A 22,402-nucleotide genomic window follows, 5' to 3' on the forward strand; every position below is an offset into this window, starting at 1 on the left:
AGGGGGGTGGTAGGGCTGGCACAGCAGGGGGAAGGGGATGGTAGGGCTGGCAGAGAGAAGGGAAGGGGGTTGGGGGGTGGCAGGGCTGGCAGAGCAGGGGGAAGGGGATGGTAGGGCTGGCAGGGGGAAGGGAAGGGGGGTGGCAGGGCTGGCAGAGCAGAGGGAAGGGAAGGGGGGTGGGGGGTGGCAGGGCAGGGCTGGCACAGCAGGGGGAAGGGGATGGTAGGGCTGGCAGGGGGAAGGGAAGGGGGTGGCAGGGCTGGCAAAGCAGAGGGAAGGGGATGGTAGGGCTGGCAGAGGGAAGGGAAGGGGGTTGGGGGGTGGCACAGCAGGGGGAAGGGGATGGTAGGGCTGGCAGGGGGAAGGGAAGGGGGTTGGGGGGTGGCAGGGCTGGCAGAGCAGGGGGAAGGGGATGGTAGGGCTGGCAGGGGGAAGGGAAGGGGGGTGGCAGGGCTGGCAGAGCAGAGGGAAGGGAAGGGGGGTGGGGGGTGGCAGGGCAGGGCTGGCACAGCAGGGGGAAGGGGATGGTAGGGCTGGCAGGGGGAAGGGAAGGGGGTGGCAGGGCTGGCAAAGCAGAGGGAAGGGGATGGTAGGGCTGGCAGGGGGAAGGGAAGGGGGTGGCAGGGCTGGCACAGCAGGGGGAAGGGGATGGTAGGGCTGGCAGGGGGAAGGGAAGGGGGTGGCAGGGCTGGCACAGCAGAGGGAAGGGGATGGTAGGGCTGGCAGAGGGAAGGGAAGGGGATGGTAGGGCTGGCAGAGGGAAGGGAAGGGGGTGGGGGTGGCAGGGCAGGGCTGGCACAGCAGGGGGAAGGGGATGGTAGGGCTGGCAGAGGGAAGGGAAGGGGGTTGGGGGGTGGCAGGGCAGGGCTGGCACAGCAGGGGGAAGGGGATGGTAGGGCTGGCAGAGGGAAGGGAAGGGGGGTGGCAGGGCTGGCACAGCAGGGGGAAGGGGATGGTAGGGCTGGCAAAGGGAAGGGGGGTGGGGGGTGGCACAGCAGGGGGAAGGGGATGGTAGGGCTGGCAGGGGGAAGGGAAGGGGGTGGCAGGGCTGGCACAGCAGAGGGAAGGGGATGGTAGGGCTGGCAGAGGGAAGGGAAGTGGGGTGGCAGGGCTGGCACAGCAGGGGGAAGGGGATGGTAGGGCTGGCAGAAGGAAGGGAAGGGGGGTGGGGGGTGGCACAGCAGGGGGAAGGGGATGGTAGGGCTGGCAGGGGGAAGGGAAGGGGGTGGCAGGGCTGGCACAGCAGAGGGAAGGGAAGGGAAGGGGGGTGGCAGGGCTGGCACAGCAGAGGGAAGGGGATGGTAGGGCTGGCAGGGGGAAGGGAAGGGGGTGGGGGGTGGCAGGGCAGGGCTGGCACAGCAGGGGGAAGGGGATGGTAGGGCTGGCAGGGGGAAGGGAAGGGGGGTGGGGGGTGGCAGGGCAGGGCTGGCACAGCAGGGGGAAGGGGATGGTAGGGCTGGCAGGGGGAAGGGAAGGGGGTGGCAGGGCTGGCACAGCAGAGGGAGGGGGCGTGGTACGCGCTCTGGGCAGGGACAGCAGCAGGGAAAACCGAGGGCCAGCGGCAATTTCAGCCGGCGGAGGAGGGAGCTGGGGGCGGGGCGGAGCTTGAGGGGCGGGGCTGGGGGCGGGGCTGTTCCCGGCTCCGGTGGAGTGGGGGCGGGGCGGGGGAGCCGGTAGTTTCCCGTCAAAAGGCGGGCGCGGGGAGGTGACTGGCGGGGAGCAGTTGGCGCTGGGGCATCGGGACGCCTAGGTATTGAGCGGGGTGTAGAGTTGCTCCTGGGGCGGCGGGATCAGCTCCACGCGAGGGGGGCTGGCTGGCTCTGAGGTGCCCCCCCGTGGGGCTTGGGGGGGGGCGGGCTGGCTGGCTCTGAGGTGCCCCCCCGTGGGGCTTGGGGGGGTGGGCTGGCTGTGAGGTGCCCCCCCCCCGTGGGGCTTGGGGGGGGGCGGGCTGGCTGGCTCTGAGGTGCCCCCCCTGTGGGGCTTGGGGGGGGGGCGGGCTGGCTGGCTCTGAGGTGCCCCTCCCCCATGGGGCTGGGCTCCCCCCCCATCCCCTTTTGTGGGGGGTTATCAGTTTCTCCCTCCTGCAGTGGGGTGGGCAGCTTTCTGCCCCCTGGCCCAGGAGCTGTGTGAGGGAGCTGTCCTGTGTGGAGTGGGAAGGGTGTGGGGACTGAGTTCCCTGACCCCAGAGGGGCCTGGCTTTAACCCCTGCCAGGAGTGGGTGAGGACTGAGAATGGGCAGAGGTGGGTGTGAGGATGTGGGTGAGTCTTCCTCCCCCTTTCCTCTTAGAGTTTTTATAGCATGTTGGAGGGTGGGGGGCTCTGGAAAATACTCTAAGAATTTAAGCCCTGCCTACACCCTTCACGCACTTGTAGACTGGTGATTTCCCCCCCTCCTTTCAGGTTGTCATTTAACCAAGCTCCACTCACTTATTAATCTTTCCTCCCTACTGGTTTCCTCCAGCCCCCTAATCTCTTCCATGGAGCTCCTGTTGCTTTGTCAAGTTCTTTCTGGTAACTTAATGCCAGAATGGAATGCCTTATTCCTGGTGTGGTTGTATAGAAGGCCTCACACACCTCCTTGTGCCTAAAATTGCATTAAGCTTGTTTACTTTATTTTATTTTGCAGCCGCATAGCAATGCAAGCTGATGGCTAACTTGCTGTCTACCTTTGTAACGAAGGGCTTTCAACATTACTGATTCCTTGGCTACTTGTCTCCGTGAAGGATCTGATTTAGATTTTCCCTTCCCCACCACCCTCTCCCACTCCAATACACTAGCTGTGTTTTTCTAAGTTGAATCTCTTTAAAACTACACACACACACACACACACACACACACACACACACACACACACACACACACACACACACACACACACACACACACACACACACACACACACACACACACACACACACACACACACACACACACACACACACACACACACACCCTTGTGTTTCTCCATCCCCAGTGGTGTCTGGAGCTCATTCCCACTTAATAATCTAAGAATGTCAGTTCAGTTTAATGAGACTTTATTGGGATTACAAGTGTTGTCAAAATGTTAAGAAAAACCAGACTCCTCAGATATCTGTTGGGTGGGTTATGCCCACCCAGGATACTTATATGCTGTGTTTGGGGTTTGATCACCATGTGGATGTCATTAATATTTTGCTTACTAACTCTTCTAGATAATTAATGAGCATATTAAGACGTGTCTTAACACTGGTTCCTCGGTATCTCCACGTGTGCTACTTTGCTACTTGTCATAACCATTTTGTGTATGGGTTTCCAGCCAGCTTGCAATCCACAGGAGTTGTTCTATCTGAGCCAATTTGAATTAACTTCCCAATTGAGATTTTGTGAGGCACAGTATCGAGTGCCTGACTAGAATCCCTGTGTTCTCTTTCTCTAGTTCTGATAAACTCTAAATTTGTAGTGACTTGTTCCAATATTATCCTAAGGATAAAAGTTTATATGCCTTATTGGGATATAATTGCCAGGATTTTTTCTCTTTTGTGAGGGATAAACTCCCCTGTTCATAACCATGTGCCTCTCCTTGAGTTGTCTGGGACATGAGTAAAAGATTAAGGCATCTCTGGACCCCATTGTGGCAGGATGGAGTAATTAGAGGGAGAAATTTGGGGGGGGGGGCAGGGAGGGAGGGAAGGGGGAATGGGTAGGCTGGGTTAGGAGAAGTCTCTTCTTGGGGCAATGATGTGAAGTATGAAAGGATGATTGTCGTCTTCTCCTCTACTGTGGTTTTCTCTCCTTTTCGGGCTATAACTTGCTGATGTAGTAACAGCAAAGTGCTGGTGTCTGATCATCTTCTGATATTAAAGTAAGGTTCCATAGAAGCCAATTTTAATGAAAAGCTCTCCTAGGGCTTCCTCTGTTCCATGGCTTGCTCTCCTCCCACACTAGATGAGGTCAGTGACTCATCTTCCTTTATGGGCTCAGTTTAAAAAGCTGTAGCGTGTTCAGGATCATATGCATTTCCTTCTGAAAGGGAACTTTGTTCAGAGTTCAGCTTTTAAGTATGGAGTCTGCAAAATCCAGTGTAGCTGTTGCCACTCACACATACTCTCCTGTTGTATCTGCAGTACAATAGGTGTGAGCTGGGTCAGTAGGCTCTCTTGAATCTGGGAGGATGGGATAAAGCCCTTGAAAAATACTTTTAAAACAATACCGTCACTAAAGAATATTTAACCTGTCATCTGCCAGACACAGAATAATTATGTAAAGCTTAGTCACTTATTGCTCACTTTTTAAAACCTCTTTTCCCCACCAAAATACTGGCAGTTTACAAACTGAATCTGAGTTGAAGTTCTTGATGTGAGTCTAAAGTGCTTGAGAAAGTGTTCATGCTGTGAGGCAGATTTTTCTGTCATTTAGATAGGAATTTTCTGCATTCCAAGTAAGTGTTTTCTAAAATCTGTCAGCAAACTTGAAATGCAGGAAAGTTCAAGCTAATCTTGTTATGAGACAGTTAAGAGTCCTGATTGCTCTAGCAAAAAATATTTTAGGAGCACTACAACTTTGATAGAACTGTACCCTAAATGCAAACCTATCCTGTTACTCAGATCAGAATGATTTTAACCAAATGCCTAGAGATTTGAGCTGTGTATTCTAATCATGGCTAGGGAGGATAAATGGTACTGAATATTATGTCTGTAAAAGTTTACTTAAAATGTATTATGAGCAGTTATTCACAGAAATCTGTGAAACTTTCTCCGTCCTTTTTAAAGGAGCCTTATAAAACAGGCATGAAAACCTATTTTCCTATCCTTTAGCAAATAACTCAAGTACTTGCTTGTCCTCTCCCCACCCCCTAAAAAGCTACTGTCCTCAGATGAGAAGTATTCTGCAAGGATGCATTTTGGCTGGTTATCTTACAGACAAGGATCTACAGGAGACAGTAAACTCTGTTTTCATCACTTTCAATTTAAGTCGTTTCACCACCATATGGAATCTGCAACTACTTCCAGCAGGAGCGCCGCCAGCTTTTCTGCCGCCCTAGGCGGTAGAAAGTCCCGCCCCAAAATGCCGCTCCCCACAGAGGCAGTGGAAGGTTCCGCTGCCGAAATACTGCTGCAGTCGCCGCCCCCCCCCACATTGTAGCGCCCTAGACAACTGCCTAGGTCGCCTAATGGGTTGCACTGGCCCTGACTTCCAGTGTCTTCACCAACGAAAGCCAATGCAAACCCTCACCCTGGTGCTCTAAGGAAGCCACTGGCTCCCCTGTTAATTTCTAGAACAAATTCTGTCTTGGTCCTAATCTCCAAAAGCTTTCCTATGTTGGGACTTTTCAATGTTGGGACCCCACTTCATTGCCCACAACTCACCCAAGTGATTGTGCTCTATAGGGATTATGCAGTTGGAGAACCCCAAGAAAAGACTGCTTGGAGGCTGACTGAAACCAGTCTTGCTTGTGATCACCTCAAGATGTGGAATCATGCAACAAAAATCCAGATTTACTCTTTCAAAAACAAAATTAAAAATAAATTCTTAAATCATGAGGAGAATTGCTTTCGGTACTGTTTGCTTTTTACTAATTGTTGTGCCTAGATACTAAGGTACTTAAGACAGATGGCTATATAACATAACCCTATGCAAATTGCAAATATAACTGTGCTACTTGTGGAGAGATGGCTATTTCTGTCCTTGGTTAAAATGCTGACACTGTATTTAAAAACATTTTTATACCTCTGTAACTTAGCCAAAACTAAAACAAGTCACCCGAGACTTCCTGTGACCTTCTGTGAAGAAGTATTGGAATCTTGGGCAGTTGGACGAAGAATGATCAGATAACAAAAGACAGTTTGCAAAACTTCTCCCTTTGCTGGAAAATCCTGAGCTCAAGGAAAAGATGAAGAATCATGGGATTTAACAGTGAGCTCCATGACAAACACATTTCCCTTTTAGTTGGTCAAGACTAGGGAGATTTTAGGATTTGGGACCTGCTACCATCTGTACCTCTGATGAAGAGGGCAATGGCACTGCAAGGGGGGAGGGATAGCTCAGTGGTTTGCGCATTGGCCTGCTAAACCCAGGGTTGTGAGTTCAATCCTTGAGGGGGCCACTTAAGGATCTGGGGCAAAATCAGTACTTGGTCCTGCTAATGAAGGCAGGGGGCTGGACTCTATGACCTATCAAGGTCCCTTCCAGTTCTAGGAGATAGGATATTGCCTATAATTTATTTATTTAAGGCTAGAGTCCAGCAGAGGCTGCTGTGCTCCAGGTTAATTAAAGGTGGGGGATATATTCTTGGCTTGACCTATGAGCTAGATCTTAGTTTGCCATACTGGCAATAATCCAAGGTAGACTTCAGATGTGTTTAAAATGACCCTTCCTGCAACTCTTGGAGACATGGGCGGGAGGGGAAGAGTGAATCCAACATTACTTTGAGGGTATAGGAATATCCGTTTTGCCTACATACTTCTTGAGCTTCATTCACCTTCCTTGGTATATTGAGGAGGCCCCAATTTGTCTCTACTCTGTAGTGGTTCATGCTGGATGTCCTGGGTTTTAAGCTGTGTATATTCTCAGTAGAATTTTGGGTTTAAAGTTATACTATTCTAGCTAGTATATAATTCATAAGATCAGCATTGACTAAATGCTTGTAAAACCAGCACGATCTGTAAAATCCATTCAGCTGTGTTGACCTATGAGCTAAGGAAACTTCCCAAATGCTTACCTTTTTAAATTATGGTGTTGCAAGACTGGTTAGTTCTCACTCCGCTGCATTGGCAAAGCCCTGAGCATCAGCAGAGGAACAAGAGCTGTCTGTTGCCTGAGGAAGACAACACTCTTGGTTACATGCAGCTTTGCAGACCCAAGTGCTAGAGATCGTTGTGTGTGGTTTTTAAGCTTAGGTTCTGCGAAAGCTGATGGAATTTACCCGAGAAATAGTTCTGCTTGCCGCAGGCAAGTGTGAATGTCTTTCATACCATGGCTTACGCTAGTTAGAGCTGACAGTTTTACGAAACTGGCTTTGTGGGCATTTGAACTTCTCCTTTTTTTTGCCCCTCGCCCAAAAAACTTTAATTTGGTTTAACAAGCCTGCAACTTCAAGTCCTTGTCAGGTTTCTTCTGTCAGCTACCTATGGGTCTTTAGGAGAGAGCAAAATAATCTGGACTTCAGAGCTTTAGCTCTGCTCCTGATTAAATTGTGGAGGTATTTTCAGAGAGTAGCTGGAGACTGGGATAGTCCTGTGGAAAGAATGTAGGATATTTAATGCCACCTTATCCTTTAAAAGAACTCTTACATTAGATGGGTATGCTGGCATGTTCCTGGGCACTTGCTGCTCTGACATGTGCATGGTCACTTCTGGAGATCCTGCTGTGCATTGAGCACTCCCTCTTGCTCAATGGCAATCTTTGCCAGGGAAGATGGGCTTTCCTGCAGACTCTCCTGCTACTGCAGAACTTTTGTCCAAGAATGCGCTCATCTGGAATCCTTCAACCAATTTTTGTAGCACCACTTAAAGATGCAGAGCCACTGTGTGTGTGTTGACCCAGGGCACTGGGTGAGGTAGGAGTAGCAGATACCTGGTTATCTTAGCAAAAGAAGGTCCTTCAAGGTACTTACAAACTGATGGGATACATCCTCTAAAGCAGCTCATAAACCTAAGTATTTTTCTCCTTTGGCTGAAAGACACCTGATTCTGTATATACTGAGCAACCATGAATGCAGACATGGAAGTGTAGGCATCTGCTACTGCCCTCCCTTTGCCTCTGTGGAAGGATAAGGTCTGGACAATTGACCTGAAGAAAACTTAGGGTACCGTTCATCTCATGAGCTGTGGTGAGACTAGCTTCTGTCTTCCATTATAAGATGGATGGGAACTTACTCTATGGGAAGCAGGAATGTGCCCAAGAAAAGAAGGTGACTAACTTGCCAAAACATGTTTTACAAAGGGATGGAATTATAGAGAACATGGATGGGTAGGGTAATAACTGGCAATAAATATGGACCTTTCCTCTCTTGGCTTTGAGTGTACTCAACATCCAATCAACACCACCTGCCTGTGTGGAAATTATCTAAACCCGTTTCCTAGGAGATCACAGAAACTATCGAGATGTTTTAATCTACTGTCCCTATTAAGTAATTTACTAACTCAGCCCAGCAAGTACCTTAGTAGGAAGATCACCAGAATTCTAGTTTCCCTTTTTGGATAAACTCTTAATTGTAAATCAAAGCGCACAACACCCTGACTTTGTTAGAAGAACATTTTTAGCAAAAAGAACAGGAATACTTGTGGCACCTTAGAGACTAACAAATTTATTAGAGCATAAGCTTTCGTGGGCTACGGCCCACTTCTTCTTCGGCAGTAGCCCACGAAAGCTTATGCTTTAATAAATTTGTTAGTCTCTAAGGTGCCACAAGTACTCCTGTTCTTTTTGCAGATACAGACTAACAGGGCTGCTACTCTGAAACCTGTCATTTTTAGCAAACTGTACAGAAACATCATGTTCTCATTAAATAACTGTTACCCTGTTGCCACTGTGGAAAAACTTGTGGGAAAGAAGGGCTTTGCCCATGTGGGGTCCAAGGAGATCATTTCATTTTTACCTTTCCTGCCTGTCCCCAAACCACCCAAAGTTGGGTGGCTAGGCTTAAATGTGTAAGTTTCTTTCTCTCAGAGACTGGGGAGGGGGTGCATCAAGATTATACTATGCTAACTACTTAAATATTTCTGAAAGAGGGGTTTGAGTTAGTCAGTTTATATACAACCCCTGCACAGCCTTTGAAATGTACTTCTTTATGGGGAAAATCCCTACAGCAACAGTATTTCACAATTTGATTCGGTAGAGGGAAAATATGGCTCCCAAACACTTTAGTAGCCCATTGAAAGGAGGTAGTTTTGATAATACAAATGGCTGATCTATTGTCAGAGTGTTATTAACAGCAACTCTGGCATGTGGAAACAGTCTGTACTTGTGTGCTGGTTTACCAGTCCCTTCCTCCTCCCCACAAATATAAACTGCAAGATAGAAAGGGAACAAAAGTCCAGCCAGATAAGCCAGGTCAAAGACTCTTGTTGGTTGTGGGTTGTTTTTTTTTTTTTTTTTTTTTTTCCTTCTCTTTTTAAAATTCTGTAGCAAATAAGATGACTAAAAGAAGGAAAATTCGAATGCTAGTATCTTCTGCTAGTAATTAAGCTTGTCAGGGCATTCTGGGTCAATTAAGGGTTATTGAGAACATGTTCTGGAATATACAATGGGTTAGAATAGCTTGGGTGGATGAGGATGGTGGAGCCGCTGAGAAGTCTTAGTGAGACTTCTAAAATGAAGCTCCTTAATCACTGGGTTCAGCCTGGATGGCCATGTGAAGGATGTTTTCAGTTTCCTGATGTGGACACCTGTATCCATTGTCTTCTGACTTCGGATGCCTCAGTTTCTTGGTGTCCAATTTGGGCCTGATCTTTCTTTTCCCAGTAGTGCTGAGCTTCCAACAACTTCACTTGGAGTTGAGGGTGTTCACAGCCCATGAAAATAGGGCCCGAAGCTGTCTCAAGTTGAGCACCCAGAAACTAGAAGCAACTGCTTAAAACATGGCCCTAAAAATATCCATTGCAGAACGATAAAGGTATGGAGAGAAGTTAAGGGCTGTACCCAGAAGTCCCACATCCAGTTACCTGTGCTTAATTTGTGTGTGTGTGTGTGTGTGTGTGTGTGTGCATGCGTGCACGTTTAAAGCTGATTTACACTAGCAGGTGTTACCTAGCAAAAGGTAAATAAGTAAGCCACTGATGATCAGTGGAAAAAATGACACATACCAGTTAATGTTCTTTGCTGTTTAAGAGACATGAATCTGTTTGGTTATATCCAAAGAGGAAAAAAGAGAGCTAAAATACTAGATATACCTAGTGCTTTAAATCCTCCTTGGTTGATATTAGTTGTTTATATGGGAGTTTTGTTTCTTTGGCCTTAGCATTTTGTATTTAGTATATTCAAAACTGTTGGTTAATATTTCAATCTCTTATGGCTAAGGGGCAGAAAGAAGAGGAGGAAGGGGTTCAAGGCAGTCCATTTAATTAGCTGTCAGGTTTCCTTCTTGGTCAGACTAAGATATATATTTTTATTACCATGTTGTGGAGCCATGATAATGGCTTGGTGTTAAGGTTGTTAATTTCTGTTATGGGCCAGAGACATCCAACATTGTGCCTCTTTTCCGCCATATACAGACTGAGATCCAACCTTCATCACTTTTCGTAGTGATCAAGAGATCACTACAAGTAGCATCTTACTCTCCATATTTAGGCACCAACTTAGCAAGATATTTAAACAGCCCCATTCAATTCAATGGGGTTACTCGCATGCTTAAAGATAGGTATGTAGTTAAGCAACTTGCTGAATCTGCTGTAATTCAGAAACACTACTTTGCTCCACCATACCCATGATATTAATGTTATCAATATAAACCTAACCTTGGGAAGTAACTCCTAGTTATAGCTTGTTGAAAATATGGACTAAAAAGCTCATGGAATGACTACCTGAAATATTAATACATGCATCTTGATTCTAGAGACTGCCCACCTTGTTGCTAGGATTATATACCCCTTGCCTGGCGTGTCAGTAGGTGCCAACATAAGTCTTCTGTATCCTGACTCTGAAACATTCGTGTTGATAGAGCATCGGTAAGTAGCTCTTTAAAATACTTTGTATAGAAGATAGTCTTGCAGAATTACAAATATCCAACAATGACTTTTGTGCTTATGGTCCTTTTGGCTTTAAAAGTCAACTCTAAATGTTGTCTCTAACAGAAACAGACATTCAGAAAAATGAGTTACTTCAGCTCAGAAACCTGAATTCTCAGTTACCCTATAACAGTGGTGTGACGGGTTGGATCACAGAAACCCCCTTAGGAGCTGCCACCCGATGTGCAAAGACTACCCCTGCTCCTTTTTTCCCTGCCAGCTCAGGACTCCAGCACCCTGTCTTGCTGAGCCAGACACTCCCGTCTGGGTTCAGACAGAGACCCAGGGTCTGAATCACTTGTCCCAAAGCTGCAAGTTTACCTGAAAACAGCTCCCAGAAGTGTGCTTGTCTTTAGCACTCAGCTGTCCAACTCCCAATGGGGTCTAAACCCAGATAAATCCGTTTTACCCTACATAAAGCTTATGCAGGGCAAACCCAGAAATTATTCGCCCTCTATAACACTGATAGAGAGATATGCACAGTTGTTTGCTCCCCCAGGTATTAATATATACTCTGAGTAAATTACTAAATAAAAAGTGATTTTATTAAATACAGAAAATAGGATTTAAGTGGTTCCAACTAGTAACAGAACAAAGTAAGTTATCAAGCAAAATAAAATGCGCAAATCTATGTCTAATCAAACTGAATACAGATAATCTCACCCTCCGATGTTTCAGTAAGTTTTTCTCAGACTGGACACCTTCCAGGCCTGGGTACAATTCTTTCCCCTGGTACAGCTCTTGTTGCAGCTCAGGTGATAGCTAGGGGATTCTTCATGATGGCTCCTCTCTCCCCTTTGTTTTCTTCCACCCCTTTATATATCTTTTGCATAAGGCGGGAACCCTTTGTCCCTCTGGGTTTCCACCCCTCCCCCCCCTCACTGGAAAAGCACCAGGTTAAAGATGGATTCCAGTTCAGGTGACATGATCACATGTCACTGCAAGACTTCATTACTCACTTGCCAGCACACACACATACAGGAAGACTCGCAGGTAAACACAGCCATCTGCAGACAATGGGAGTCCTCAAGATTCCAAACCATCATTAATGGCCCACACTTTACATAATTACAATAGGCCCTCAGAGTTATGTTTTATATTTCTAGTTTTAGATACAAGAGTGGTACATTTATACAAATCGGATAATCACACTCAGTAGATTATAAGCTTTGTAATGATACCTTACAAGAGACCTTTTGCATGAAGCATATCAGTTACATTATATTCATTTTTTACCATATTTTTCCCAGTTACATTATATTCACTTATCATGTTTTTATAAAACCATATAGACTGCACAACGTCACAAGTGGTTCTCAAACTGTGGATTGGGACCCCATTTTAATGGGGTTGCAGGGTCAGCATTAGACTTGCTGGGACTTGAGGCTGAAACTGAAGCCTGAGCTCTTTTTTTTTTTTTTTTTTTTTTTTTTTCCCCCCCACCTAGGGAAGTGGGGCTCAGGCTCCAGCCCCTTACCCCAGGGTCATGTAGTAACTTTGTTGTCAGAAGGGAGTCACGGTGCAATGAAGTTTGAGAACCCCTGCCCTATAAGGTTCTTACATACCACGCTGGCAGCATAAAGAGGCATCACACCCAATTAAGTCCCTTTCATGCTGTCAAACCAGGGTGCTTTAGTGTAACTGCATCAGGCACTGAATTTTTAGTAGCTTTTGTTCTAACGATGCTGGAAGTGAAGTAGTAGTTGATGGGTTTTGGTTGCATAGTTGGCATCAGAATGTCTTCTGTTGAAAGGGTCATGTCTGGCATAAAGGTCTTGTGATGGTGTAGTGCTGGAGTCTTTGCAAATCATGTAAAATCAAAACAAAATATATAGTTCCCCCCCCCCCCCCTTCACTGCTTCTGTTTTGAATTGTATTCTAGTGTAGTTCACCCCACCCTCCCCCCGCTGGGCCCGAACCCGCCCACCCAACCTCACTGGCCGCCGCCAATGCCAAGGGCGAGCCAGGGAGTCCTCGCCCACCACAAGGGGGCAGAGATCCTACCCCCTGAGCCCCAACCCCACCGGCCGCTTCATGCTGAGAGTGAGCCAGGAAGACTTTGCCCACTCGTAAGGGGGAGGGGACCCATATTTCCCCCCCCAGCCCTGAACCCGCCCAACCCCATCGGCCACCGCCGATAAAGAGTATGAGCCAAGGGGACCCCGCCCACCTGCTAGGGGGAAGAGGCCTATATACCCCCCCCCCCCCATGGGCCTTATCTCTTGAGCCCTGAACCCACCCAACCTCACCGGCCACCGTCCATGCCAAGGAGTGAGCCGGGGAGACCTCACCCGCCCGCAAGGGGGATGGGACCTATTAACCCACACACACACACACACCCTGCAGGGCTTCTCTCCCCTGAATCCCACCCCGTGAGGGTCGCCCCATCACCATCACCCAACCCACCTACTTGTGCCCATGGCTATTTGTACCCCATGTGTGGATGATTGACCCTCACCGTTTATCAACTATGTCTTGATTTCGCCCACCCCCCCATTGGGGACCCTTCAGTCCGTATGTATTATGTGTGCTGCCAACCCCAACATAACAACATCCCCCCCCCATACTCTGTATGTTCCCCCAATGACTGACAACTGACTCCTTGAATCGTTTGTACCGTCTTTATTTTTTTAAATATTCTCTAATAAAATTTAAATCTGTCCTGCTGGTATGAGTGAGGCCTAACACTATTGCAACATATAGATTGGCCACGCAAACCATGTTAGAAAACAGTCCAACTGGGATCACTATTGCACTGTGAAACTTCTTTTAACATGGGTTTGAAACATTACCCTATTTTGTATATGTATGGGCGAAAAGATTGCTATGGTCTGTATTCCTGTTTTTACTCCCTATATGTCCAAGGATGAGGCTTTTAAAATGGATCCCTTTTGTGTCTGAGACTTCTAGCATATGACTGGCATAGTTGGTGAGCATGCTAAGAATTCTGGCAGAGCCATAATATGTGATTAGAGAGTACAACTGTGGGTTAGGTATTGCTGAGTCCTTTCCTATGGAGAGAAGAAAATTTTGCTGCACTAGGACCTTTTGAGTTGCATAGTTAATCTGACAGAATCTGTTAGTCTTAAAGGTGCCACAGGACCCTCTGTTGCTTTTTACAGATTCAGACTAACACGGCTATCCCTCTGATAGTTAATCTGGTTAAGCACACACCTAACTTTAAGCAAATTATGGAGCTCAGTTGGCTGTTTCTCTTCTCTCCCCCCCCCCCCCCCTTTTTTTTTTTTTTTTTTTTTCCAAACCTTCCATGGCCCATGTGGGACACAATCTGTGACTGAGATACAAGTATTATTCACGTGGGAAGCTCAAAATGCTGTAGGAATCCTTCTCCTGGAGTAAATTACATTTCTCGCCCCCCCCCCTCCGAAACTCAGCTTCTTGATTCTGTATTTCTGATGTACATAACTTTTAACAATAAAAGTGAGAGAGACACCACATTTATATAGAATGTAGGGAACTTTGGGACTACAATGGGTAATGCCCATTGAAATGAGGGAAACTTGAGTCGTCTGATGTTTACTTGTTAAATGAATTTGCTTTCATTTAACTCTTTCTTTCTTCATAGGGAAAGCTGTGGCTTCGTGTAAGTATTAGCAGAAATCGTCATCTGTCCTTCATGGTTCAGGAACTTGTCTGAGTCTCCTTGTAGATTTTTAAACATCTGATTAGTTTAGGCATGTCCAACTTTCAGGCCTGATATGCCTACACTTAAAATGTAGGTTGCTATAGCTAGTTCACTTGGGGTGTGAAAAATCCACCTCCTTGAGTGACATAGCTATGCTCATCTAATCCCCCAGTGTAGCTTCAGCTAGGATGATGAAAGAATGATTACATTGACCTAACTACCATCACTCAGCAAGGTGGTGGTCCTAGGTTGATGGAAAAATGCCTTCTGTAGGTGTAGGCTGTGTCTGCACTATGGTGCTGTAGTTACGCTGGTTTAATGCCTGTCACATAGACATTGCCTCAGTGTCATTTCTGTGTGTGTGGTTAAAAAAAAAAAAAAAAAAAAATGTTGTAGCCCATGAATATGCTGACAGGGTAGTTGTTTATAAATAAATAGGCATATTTCCATACACACACACACACACACACACACACACACACAAAATATAATCTCATAGAACTGGAAGGGACCTTGAAAGGTCATTGAGTCCAGTCCCCTGCCTTCACAGCAGGACCAAGTACTGTCCCTGACAGATTTTTGCCCTAGATCTCTAAATGGCCCCTTCAAGAATTGAATTTACAACCCTGGGTTTAGTAGGCTAATGCTCAAACCACTGAGCTATCCGTCGTGGTTCTTCCCCTTCTCCCCCCCCCCCCCCAAATGTTAGCACTTTGCAGAACATAGATAAGACACATTAGCTTGCCGTCTAAATATATATTTGCTTAATTCTATAGTGTGTTTTGCTTTCCAATCTCAGAACTGGGGTCATTCACCCAGTTTCTCTGTCCATTGGGTGGTAGTGTGGCTCAGTGGGTAGGGCACCAGACTGGGACTTGAAGGCCTGGATTCTGTTTCCAGCTCTGCTACTGACCTGCTGGGTGACACAGGTCAAGCCACTTAACCTGTTTGATTCAAATCTTTCATGTGTGAAATGGTAATGACTAATTCCTTTTGTAAAGCACTTTGAGAGCCCTTATACTGCACTTTTCATCCATAGATATATTACTGTTGTTAATACTGCTGGCCAGAAGGCTGGGTTTCTTAAACTGGGAAGATGTTGACTTTAATATTGAATAATAACAAAGTACTATATCATACTATAGTTTAAATCTTGGCTTACATTAAGAGTATGGAGATCATGCTGGCTAGTTCAGATCTGTATTCTGCCTGTTCTGAAGATTTTTTTTTTTTTTTTTTTTTTTTTTCCCCCAATATAGTATCCCAGTCTCTTCTAGCGAGTAGATAGCATGTTACTTTCCCTGGAATCCTGTGATTTCAGGTGTGGAGCTCTTATCTGTATATATGCTCAGATTAGTAAGGTTCTCCTCCTCTTGGTGACTGGGAAGAGGAGCTTTTTGTCTCTAATTGTGACTGATTTTTTTTTTTTCTGCCGTCCTGTAAAAACACGTAGCCTCTCTACCCCAGCCCCAAATGTCTTTGGTCAGGCTGCTTTCTGAGCATAGTGTTCTGTTTCAAAAACTGACTTGTAAATCGTTCAGATTGTGAAGTTTGACTTTTCTACTTTTTCTCTAGGAATGGGGCTCTTATCAAAACTCATCTTTGGGAAGGGAAAAAGAATTACCTGTAATTCTTTTCTCCAAAGGTACATGGTCATAATAGATCCACTTTCACCCACTTGCTTCCTGTGACTCGTCAGCCGTGTTGCTAGAAAAGGAACTGACAATTGAGGGCTGGGGCATTCTGACTCTGTCTTCAAGTCACATGACTGCCGCTCTGCTGAGAGTTTTATATTCTCAGTTTACTAGACAGCTCCACTAGTCTGTCCATTGGAGGCACAGAGCTGGCAGTCGCAACCTCTTATAGCTGCATGCTGCCAGAGATCAAATACTGCAGGTAAATAATCTTTCTTTTTATCTACCTTAGTGATTTTACCCAATCCTTAAATTCCTCCCCCCCAGTCTTGGTGCTCCAATTTTGCTAAATTCAGGTGACATTCACTGTATTAAGTGTGATTTTTCTCAATAGTGTTCTTAATGCAGGCAAGAGACAATAGCCTTTCTAAAACACTCTTAAATACGGCAAGACTTGTTTTAGAAAAGTTTTCCTAATGACAGTAATTAATAATTACTACGTTTAACAATTATTTACTTCTCTTTATCCTTTATTTCCCTGCATTTTTGCATTACTAAATGTTTTACATTGACATAATTTCAGGGGGAAATCATTAGGAACAAAGTTTGGGTGTGTGTGGTTTTTTGTTGTTGTTTTTTTCCCCCTCTCCCCATAGTTCTGAAGGTCTTAACTTGTCCCTGAGCTATTTATAGCAATTTCAGCAATATTTTCTTGCATAATAATAATAATTAATAAAAAAAACCCTTCTGGTTTTCCCCCCCAAGGGATAAGGGTAGTAATGAGACTGTAGTCGTAGATTGGAATGTACTGTCAACAACTTATAGTTATTTAATATCTGCATCAATGTCAAGTAGGTATTATGCTTTCCCTTATATTCTAAGGATTCTTTAATCTGTTTTTGGGTGGTGGGGACATGAAGACATAATTAATATTTGAAATGGCTTTAAGAAAACAAGAGACGTGTTTAAACCATAATGCATGTTTCTCTTGTTCTTTAATACAGAATTCTTAGTTTTGCAAGTACAGCTTCTCTTTCCATTCCAATAATCTTTTGTTGTTGTTGCAAGCTTTATTTTGTATTAAATAGTAGGTGGTAAATTTTCAGACGAAGTCTGATCTTTAAGTCTTTAAGAAACTTCTAATGGGCAACTGAAAGGTTTGCTTCTTTTTAAGTCCTACTTTCAGACCAGGACTCTGGTACGAGAGAGACACAACCCTGAACTTCTCTCTTTGGACCAGATCCTGCAAAAGTTTAAGTACCTGTTTAATTTTACACCCTGAGAAATCCCACTGAAATCAATAGGATTTTTCAGTGCATAAAGTTAAATGTGAAAATTATTTGTGGTATTTAGGGCCTTGATAAATAAGTGGAGGAGGACCCTCCTTTCAGATGTCATCGTATCCTTTTGCACAGAGGATACTCCTTCCAGGGAGGGGACCCCAGTTATTATAAACAGACGGGTAATAGTTGGGTTTGTGATGACTAGGAGAAGCTCCTGGTGAATAGCCTGCTGGGTGCAAAGGTTGCAGACTTCTCAAGACGTCTAGATAGAATTATGTGCTGGGGAGGAGGTAGTGATTGTGGCACAGCAGGTACCAGTGACATAGGGAAAGGTGGGACAGATTTAGGATACTAGGTAAGAGACTAAAGTCCAGGACCTCCCTGGTTGCATTCTCTGAAATGCTTCTAGTTCCATGTAGAGGGCCAGTTAAACAAGCAGAACTGCAGAGTCTTAATGTGTGGATGAGATGACTTTTGGAGGAGGGATTTAGGCTTATTAAGAACTGGGGAACCTTTTAGGAAAGGAGGAACTTTATACAGGAAGGATGGGCTCCACTTAAACAAAAACAGAACCTGTTCACATTGCTGGTATGTAAAACTAAAAAGGTCCTAGAGGAGTTTTTAAACTGAGTGCTGGGGGAAAGCTGACCGGTACAAAGGAGCAAACAGCTCAGAGATGGATCTCTTGGAGGATTTATTAAAGGGGATACTCTATATCCTAGTAAAGAGGCGAGGATAGACATTGATAAAGTACAGATAGGAACTGAAGAGAAACAGTCAAATGAGTCCCATTCAGTTACATTACATGAAGACAGACCACTAAATATTGAGCAATTTAATAAGTGCTTGTATAAAAATGCTAGGAAAAAATACTAAGATGGGTAAACTTCAGTGAATGGTATTAAATGAGGACATTGATACAAAAGGCACCATAGAAACTTGGTGGAACAATTATAATCAATGCGGCACAGTTATACCAGGGTACAAAATACAGAGGAATGACCGAGTAGGTTGTGCTGATGGGGGAGTGGCACTCTATGTGAAAGAGCATAGAGTCAAATATAGTAAAAAATCTTAAGTGAAGATACCGTAGAATCTTCATAGATAGAAATTCCCTGCTTGAATATTAAGAATATAGGAATATGCTACTGACCAGAATGGTGACTCTGAAATGCCCAGGGAGATGAGTTTACAAAAACAAAAAAACGCAATAATAATGAGGGATTTCAACTATCCCCCTATTGATTCCAGATATGTCACCCCAGGATGGGATGCAGCAAGAAAATTTCTAGACACCATAAATGACCGTTTCTTGGAGTGGCTAGTCCTGGAACCCACAAGGGGATGGGCAATTCTTGATGTAGTCCTAAGTGGAGCACAGGGTCTGATCCAAGAGGTGAATATAGCTGAGCTTCTTGGTAATAGTGACGATAATGTAATTAAATTTTAACATCCTTGTAGGGAGGAAAACACCAAAGAAACCCACCACAGTAGCGTTTAATTTCAAAAAGGGGAAATACATTTTAAAAAAGAGGGAGCTAGTTAAATGGAAATTAAAAGGAACAGTCACAAGGTTGAAATGCCTGCAAGCTACATGGAAACTATTTTTAAAAACACTGAAATAGAGGCTTAGACTAAATGTATATCCCAAAATTAAGAATGAAAGCATAAGAGGACCCACCCCCCCCCCCAAAAAAAAAAAAAAAGGCCACCATGGCTAAACAGCAGAGTAAGAGGTGGCTAGAGGCAAAAAGGCATCCTTTAAAAACTGGAAGTCAAATCCCACTGAGGAAAATAGAAAGGAACATAAACTCTGGCAAGTCAAGTGTAATAAGGCAGGCCAATAATGAATTTTGAAGAGCAACTAGCAAGAAACAAAATCTAACCACAAAAAAATTAGTACATCTGAAGCCAGAAGCCTGCCAAACAATCAGTGGAGCGACTGGATGATCAGGGTGATCAGGAGCCCTCAAAGAAGACAAAACCATTGAAGAGAAGCTAAATTAATTCTTTGCATCCGTCTTCAATGCAGAGGATGTGAGGGAGATTCCCACACCTGATCCATTCTTTTTAGGTGATAGATCTGAGGAACTGTCCCAGATTGAGGTTTCAGTAGAGAAGATTTTGGAACAAATTGATAAATTAAACCATAATAAGTCACCTGGACCAGACAGTATTCATCCAAGAGTTCTGAAGGAACTCAAATATGAAATTGCAAAACTACTAACTATGGTATGTAACCTATTGCTTCAAAAGCCTCTGTACCAGATGACTACTGGGTAGCTAATGTAATGCCAGTTTTTTTTTTTTTTTTTTTTTTATTAAAGGCTCCAGAGGTGATCCTGGTAATTACAGGCTCGTAAGGCTAACTTCAGTACCAGGCAAATTGGTTGACACTATAGTAAAGAACAGAATTATCAGGCTGATTATAAAAACTGAATTGTATCAGTTGATCTAGTGTACTTGGACTGTCAGAAAACACTTGTCAAAGACTGTCAGTTGTTGTTAGCATGCATGTTCTCTCTGCATGGTACCTGTACAGCATCCTTCAATCAAATGGCCCAAGGAGTCCACAGACTGTTCAGTGGTGAAGGCATTCAGCCAGGTTGATTCCAGACAAAGCACGGTATTAGCGCTATATACGTGCTCCAGGTACACTTAATACATGTATGCCCATAACAATGGACCAGCTCAGTGAGCAGCAGGACTTTCTGATTTTCCTCACGGCCAGACGCTCCCTTTGTGACCCCTCTTTTATACACTGATACAGACATGTTACATATTGCCCTTCTGATGTGATTAGTTACCTTCCTTTACTTTGTACCTGTAGGCTCTATCAAAACATCTCTATCCATCATCCTGATCTTATCTTTAGGAGGGGTCACTGTGTCCCTGTATCCTCTTCGGGGGAGTGTGTTTACACCATAACCTTGTATCGGGGTGTTCTGGTGTCACCCTTCTGGAATGTGTTTATGTGAATACTCAGTGCCTAGGAGTGTTTGCCAAGCTTAGATATTGGATAGTGAACCTGCAAGCAGGCATCTGCTTTGTAACAGGGCCTGACTTTTGCTTATAGCTGGTCTCTTGCTAACTTTGCTTTATCTCAACAGGGCCTTATGCCAGGTCTCAGGCTCTCTTTCTATTACAAAGAGGTCCCACTCCAAAAGATCTTAAGCAAACTAAGCAGTCATGGGATAAGAGGGAAGGTCCTCTCAAGAATTAAGACAGGAAACAAAGGGAAGGAATAAATGGTCAGTTTTCACAATGGAAAGAGATAAATATTATGGTGTCCCCCCCCCCAGGATCTGTACTGGGACCTGTGCTGTTCAACATATTCATAAATGATCTGGAGAAGGGGGTAAACAGTGCGGTGGTAAAGTTTGCAGACTAGACAAAGTTAGTCTAGATAGTGAAGTCCAAAGCTCACTATGAAAAGCTGCAAAGGGATCTCACAGAACTGTGTGACAAAATAGCTGAGGAAATTCAATGTTAATAAATGCAAAGTAGTGCACATGGGTGGTGTGGAGAATAGTGGGGTCTAAATTAGCTCTTACCACTCAAGACAGTGATCTTGGCATCATCATCATGGATAGTTCTCTGAAAACATCTGCTCAACGTGCAGCGGCAGTCAAAAAAGCTAACAATGTTAGGACCAGTAGGAAAGGGATAGATAACAAAACAGAAAATGTCATCATGCCACTATATGAATCCATGGTACACCTTGAATACTGCATTCTGTTCTGGTTTACCCCATCTCAAAAAAGATGTACTGGAATTGGAAAAGGTTCAGAGAACGGCAGCAAAAATTATTAGGGGGATGGAACAGCTTCCGTATTAGTCCCAGTCATTTTAATCTCTCCTGTTCATCTTAGAAAAGATAACTAAGGCAGGGATATGATAGAGATCTAGAAAATCATGGTTAGTATAGAGAAAATGAATAAGGAAGTGTTACTTACTACTTCACATAACACATGAACTAGAGGTCACCCAGTGAAATTAATAGGCAGCAGGTTTAAAACAAAAGGAAATACCTTTGTCACACAGTGCACTGTCAGCCTGGGGACTTGTTGCTAGTGAATGTTGTGAAGGCCAAAAGTATAACTGAGTTCAAAAAGATTTAGATAAGTTCTATGGAGGCTAGATCCATCAACAGCTATTAGCCATGTTGGTCAGGGACGCAACCCCATGCTCTGGGGGTCCCTAAACCTCTTGATTGCCAGGAGCTGGATGATGGAATGAATCACTGAAGTATCTGACACAGGCCACTGTTGGAAGACAGGAGACTGGGCTAGATGTGCCATTGTTCTGATCCAGTATGGCCATTCTCATATTCTTAAATTATTTTGAACGTTTTGTTTTAAAATGTATTTAGATTTAACATAATTTAAGATTTGAACCCATAGAAATGCTTGTGGGAGTGTACTTGTATCCATGACATCAAGAATAGACTTGTACGTGTTTTTCAAAAATCTGTCAAATGTGTGTTTCACTGTCACAATATAAAGACATTTGAAAATCTTCCATTTATAAACTACTTAATCTCTGGATTCAAATGTCTTAGATCCTGTATGTAATATAACAATTTGTAACCAGGTACCTTTATCTTACTGTTAAGGATTTGGACTGGAGATGTGGGTGGGTGTTGATATCCGGTGTAAATTTATGCCTACAGTGAATCCTTGGTACTGATGGAAAAACCAAACTTGTTTTGAGTGCAAGGAGGGTGAGGTGAACCTGTGACCACCCAAAATACTGTACATTCATAATAACAAGTCCAAACAGTTTTTTCTGGCTTTCTGGATAATCTGGTTTACTTGAGGATTTGACTCAAAACAGATTAATTTTTTGTAAGGTAGCTCAGTCCTGGTCTCCTTTGGGATCGGGAAGGGGAGTAGAATTAATTTCTCTAGAGAGATTTGAGGAATACTGAAATTTCCGTTCTTCAGCTCGGATAATAAGACAACTTGAGGGCTCATAGTTGTGCTGGTAATTAATCTTCACCTGAATAGAGACATGCCACTGGGTGACTGTCTAGTGATTAAGTGTGGGTATCTAGTTTATGTATCAAAGTTGCACAAAGATAGCAGAGAAGACTGCTGTGCAAAGTTAGGCCATGTAATTTGAGGTTTGGGGGGT

General features: G+C 44.6%; 1 protein-coding gene across 3 annotated transcripts in view; it reads left to right on the top strand.

Moving 5' to 3' along the window:
* The first annotated feature begins 10,537 nt into the window (after window positions 1–10,537).
* VDR (vitamin D receptor) overlaps window positions 10,538–22,402 on the top strand; it is a 119,703-nt gene continuing 107,838 nt past the window's right edge. For 2 of the 3 annotated variants that reach the window (XM_054012832.1, XM_054012836.1), the window contains exon 1: window positions 10,538–10,643. The gene's annotated coding sequence lies outside the window, so the exon portion shown is untranslated. Of the gene's footprint in view, window positions 10,644–16,192; window positions 16,246–22,402 lie in introns of those variants that run through there. The other variant, XM_054012834.1, reaches the window with a different exon arrangement.

This window comes from Malaclemys terrapin, chromosome 23 (genome assembly GCF_027887155.1).
Source record: "Malaclemys terrapin pileata isolate rMalTer1 chromosome 23, rMalTer1.hap1, whole genome shotgun sequence".
Classification (NCBI taxonomy): Eukaryota; Metazoa; Chordata; order Testudines; family Emydidae; genus Malaclemys; species Malaclemys terrapin.